Here is a 6000-nt window from a genome sequence, read left to right as displayed (position 1 = left end):
ATTATAAATAATAGTTATAGTTGTTTGTTAATATTATTATTATTATTATTATTTTTTTTTTTATTAAAGCCGCAAAAACAATGGTTATTGGCTCATGAAATAATAAATTAATTGTTGCAATGGTTTATAGTACAATATTATGATACATTAAATATATATTATATTAGGTTGTACAATTTAGTGGATTTTAGATATTTAAGAATTTGTTGGTGTTGTCTGGATCTGGATTTAGTGATTCATAGACTCATAGTTCATCAAGGTTTTCTAGAATTTCAAGCTGGGCTCTAATGTAACTGAAGTTACGGCAGTGGCAAATTATATGTTTGACCGTAAGAATTTCTCCGGATATTTGGTTCTGTTCAGTTCATAAAGTGTCTGTGAGTCTACCACGTGTACTGTGTAGCCAATTCGTAATCTATAAGAAGTTTTAAGTCTTATGGGTGCAGATTTGGAGTGAGTGATAGATTATTTAACGTAGGATTCTGCCAATTCGTTTCCGTGGATTCCGACGTGACTGGGTACCCAGAGAAGGATAATGGTCTGTGCATCAAATGTGAAAGAGATATCTGATTTTGATTTTTTCTAACTAAGATGTTGTGTTGATATAAGTTGTTGATACTGTTTAGAGTACTGAAAGAGTCACTGATAATAATTTATTAATAATGTATATTATTTATTTATTTCATTTCATTTGTCAAATCAAGAGCTTGGGATATCACAGGGGTTTCGGCTGTGAAGATCAAGCAAGAATCTGGCGTCTTGAGCACTATTTTCGTTTCGTTATATACTGCCGTGGCTCATACTCCGGTATCCATTCTAAATCCATCGGTGAAAAACTTAGTAATACCCTTTGCGCTTTTCAACGATTGTTTGTATTTCGTTTCTGCTGGCTACAGTTTCGCCTTTGGGTAGCGTTGATAGTGCGATATTTATATTTATATCCATAATCCACGCACGGATATTATTAATATTAAATGACTATTATTTTATGACGATGTTTACAATATTATACGTTCGCATAATAGGTATTATTTCTGTTATAATATTAACTTGTTTTAAATATGAATAGTTTGATATAGGTACTTGATCAAGTTAAACAATAGCGGATAAACCTATAACCTGTTATAGGTTATTTATCAAGAAAAAAATTAATTTGTACGTAAACAAATTTAAATATTATTATATTCACTGAACATTAGTTATATTTTATTCGGTAAATCACACATAATTAATAACATAACCTAACATTTTTGGACGCTCATTCACTAAATCATTTACTCGTGTTGCTTGGTTTTCAAATTTCACTTTATAGTTTATATACAAAACGTTTATACTTTATAATAATATGAATAATATAAGGAAAATATAAAAGATGGCCTAATTAATTCCGAAAGCCATGCACCCAAAAGTATTTTTAAACAAAGATTATTATAAATAACCTACTTTTAAAAAATGAAATATTTATAAATTCGTGATGCAGAAGAATTGCGTACCTATATCATGATGTGCGTATTTTTATGTTTCAGATTAATGATAGGTATACCGTATATGCCTAAACATAGAGATCCGTTTATTAATCATTCCAAAATAATTGTATAATGACTATATTAATCCTACTTCTTTGTGCAACCGTTTATAAACACGTCTGACAGGAGCAGCGAATATATTTTCTGAAAATGTATAGTATAATTCATTAAAAAATAATACCAAGAATCCAGAAAACACAGTACCACGTGACAATTATATTATGTATATAACACTATTTTACAAATTATTTTATAAGCACCCATTGAAATATATTATATTATTATTATTATTATTATTATTATTATTATTATTATAATTATTATGATATAAAGTGTAAAGATATTAAAATTACATAATTTAACATATTTTTTAGGTCTAAAATAACCCTACTCGAATAAATCATTTTAAAAAAAAATCATAAATATAATTAAATTTTACAATGTAGGTACTGTTTTTATAATGCAATGCAGTTAATAATATTATTATAATAACTACCAACAATTAATTTGTACGACATAAAAAATATATTTACGATGGTTTCAAAATAAATTAGCTTTATTATACATTTTATCTTCACCGTAGGTAATTTCGTATAATAGTAGTTAAATGCGCAGTGCGCTCATGAACATTGTTAATATTGTCCCTTGAAAAACACACATCTTGATCGATGTGTAGAGCAATAACAATTCTGTCAGATTTTTATCAGAACATAAAAAGTAATTCGTTGCACGTCTGTAGGTACTTCACGTTAATATATGCAATAGTGCATGCACGCGTAAAAATGTGTTCTCAAGTCTGAATTAAAATTATTATTTGAATCGTGCAAACATAACAATAAATTATTCACTTATTCACAAAATAGAAGTTCGTACATCTAATTATAAGTCTTAACTTATAATAATCATGTGAGCTCTTCATTAGTTAGAAAATTCAAAAATATTATCTTTAACGTTCTTTACAGGCACGTATTCCCAAAAAAAAAAAAAAACGTTTCATATAGATACTATCTACATTATAGAAACCGAATTTGTTTCCTGTTTATTGTGTTAGGCGTATCCGCAAGTAGTCTGAACATCATATCGCGAAAATTCACCACGTAAAAAAAGGTATCCTAGTGGGCTGTAGTAAGCTGTAGTAAGAATAAGAATAAAAGTAGTATAGTAATAAATAAATAATAATTATAATATCTGTGTCACATTCTACACAGCTGATCGACTTTTCGACGTTGCACACAAACCAATGTCGCGTCGTACACGACTCGTCGCGATATTGCGTTTTATATTATTATGCTTGCGCGTTTATATATATACAAAGGTTGATTTTAATTTTTATCTCTAAATAATGTAAAGTATACTGGCTGTTGAAGTTGTATGGGTATAAATAAACAATAATGTATTGCTTATAAACGATAAAAATAAATGTTAAATTTTTAAATTTTATTTTTGGGCGACGCTTTGTGTATCGCCATAGAAACACATCGATAATAAATATATATATATTAAAAAGCAATCTATAATAAAATTCTTAACTCATTAAATTCCTAACAAAAAGTAGCATTCTGCTAGATACTTTTCCACTATACCTAAAATGGTATTTATGATTCCTCAATTTACCTTGCAGAGTAAAAATATCTAGTGGCGAGCTACATTTGTTCTGTTAATTAGTTTAGACGTACCCGCCAAGTGGGTCTGCACATCATATCGTGAAAATACGCGCCGTAAAAAACATGGTATCCTAGTGGGCGATCGGCTGTTGTAACAACGATAATAGTACCTAATATAATAATAAATAAATAAATAATGATATTAATATCTGTGTCACGTTCTACACAGCTGATCAACTTTTCGACGTCCCATACAAACCAATCTCGCGTCGTACAACACGACTCGTCGCAATATTATTATATTATTATTATGCGCGCGCGTGTATATACCTATATGTATGGCGTTTGATTTTCATTTGTATCTCCTCGGTGGTGACTAATGTAAAGTATACACTGGCTGTTGTATGGCTGTATGGGTATAAATAAAATAATATACTACATCTATTTGATAGTATATATCATTATATACGCGAGTGTATCGAATGAAAACACACTGTCACTTAATAAACCCGCGTATTTCTTCCACGGAATGTGTGTCAAGTGGAGATGTGTCGGCACAATTATTATTTTATGCGTCCGGTACGAATGCAAAATTAATTCGTACACTCGAAACGATATATATATATGCCTTCATACGTAAAATGTAATATATTGTGCGCATGTGTGTGTGTACAGGTAGAATATAATTGTATATGGAAGTACATAGACGACTAGATTCAAAATTGTTACTTTCAGATTCGGGTGACTGTTTTGGAACCATCACATTTCGAAAAAAAAATTAACAATACAGTACGCTGCACACTATACAATACGTTTTTGCACTGCTTACATATTTTCAGAACGTTTAGGTATCGTTTGAAGATCGCAACTTTGCATATTGTATAGTATTATGCAAATAAATTGCGATTATAAATTGCGCCCGGCATTTGTCGATTTTTCAAACGGGTATAGTAAATTACACATATAGTACCTAAGTGACCTCGAGTTTATCGATATCTTCGTCACATTACTATATTATGGTGATATAAGAATATAACTTATATTATTATAATTATTTACTCTAGATGGTAGATTATATAATTTCTCTAATAGTAAAAACAATTTAATAACTTGATAATATATCCTCCCCTCAAAGTCTTTAATTAAAAAAAAATTTAAAATGTTCTACCTATATATTATTATATATATATTTTTAGGAGACTGTGATAGTTAGCTCCTTGAGGCGTTTAATCTGGGTAATGCTAAATTACTATCATAAAAATAGTATAACTTGAAAATAGCCTGTGCATAGTGCAATGTAAAACGTAGAAATGTATTTCTGAAATGTATTGAGTACAATTTACTACGTAGACATTTATACCTGAAATTTATTGGGCGCATTTGACGTTTGTCCATAATATGCAGTATTAAAATCTTTAATATTGCATTATCGCAACGTTTTTTTTTCACTGATCTCCTGATCTCGATTTCACGCACCACGCGTAGGCATAATTAATATTTTCAGAAAAATAACAATGGTATTAAAATCGGACGTTTCAATACCACAGACGGAGAACGAACTCCAACACCCGATTCATATCCAACTGTTACGGAAACAGCCTGTCAATCTGTATCACATTTCATTGAGATATTGTTCTAATACGAACGCGAATCGCGGAAGTATATATTTTTATTGTACCTAGTTCGAGGCGCTTAGGAGGAACTGTACAATAATAATATGTGTTATCCTCACAATAATTACGAATTCTCGCTCTACTTTGTTCATTATTCGTAATAATTGTTAGCCTCCTCGATGAAACAAAAGACAAACATTATTAAATTTGAGAAATAAACCACATTTCGATTTTTAAAAATGCAATATTATTTTCGCGAGAAGATCAACTCTAGCTGATGAGCTTATGGTTTGCCACAATTGGGTGAGGATATTATAATCTATTGTTATGATATTATGTGAGCGATACAGTATAATTAACACTTTTTTTTTTGGTGGATGTTTCAACGTTTGCCTTACATATTTCAAGATCACTAAGAAAATCTTAATTCTGTTGTCTGTAGTACTTATTTGTTTTTAAAGTAAAGTTAGTAGTTAGGATAATAAGTTATAGTTTTGGTTTTACTATTACGAAGAAATACGTTTGCTACATTTATACTCTTGCGAGTTAAATATTTCAGTCCCAGGTTTATAATTATATTTATGGCTGAATCCTGTCTGATAATACGCCTAAATTATACACTAGCTAGTTGATATTTGATTTTCCTATGGCTATCTTATGTATAATATAGGTATGTAATTTATTAATAGAACGATATGAAATAAGTAGGTTTGTATGATTATTTTCAATCAGCAGTAAGCGGTATAGTCGATCTCCGATACTCTGTAGCGATAAATGTTCATATAATATTATGTACACCTAATGTTACAGTACTAACTCCTATGTTTGTAAAATGGTAATGGAAAATATATTTTGGAGTCAGTTGAGTTTTCGAACCAAATCATGACGTGTAAATATTTTGGATCGATTGGACTCAACTGTAATACGTTACCACCTCTCTATATATCATGTCAAATGACAATTATTATAATTTTTTAAATGGAGAATGAACCTTTATAGAAATGCATAATACGATTTGTACTCAATATTCATCTAAAATGTTTAACAACAATTAAAATAATATCGTATTTAAAAAACATCATTTTTATAATATTATAGTAAATTTGTTATAGGATTTATAACAATTAACAACAATTTATTAATCTGTATTACGCATACATTTACATATTTTGTTGACAACGTGAAAAACTAAAAATTTTGATCTGTTTTTAGGAAATACGTATCACAGCCAATAAATTATCATAAGTTTGTTAAAAT

This window comes from Metopolophium dirhodum, chromosome 9 (genome assembly GCF_019925205.1).
Source record: "Metopolophium dirhodum isolate CAU chromosome 9, ASM1992520v1, whole genome shotgun sequence".
Taxonomy (NCBI): Eukaryota; Metazoa; Arthropoda; class Insecta; order Hemiptera; family Aphididae; genus Metopolophium; species Metopolophium dirhodum.
The sequence above is the reverse complement of the archived record's forward strand: the minus strand, read 5'-3'. Positions refer to the sequence as shown.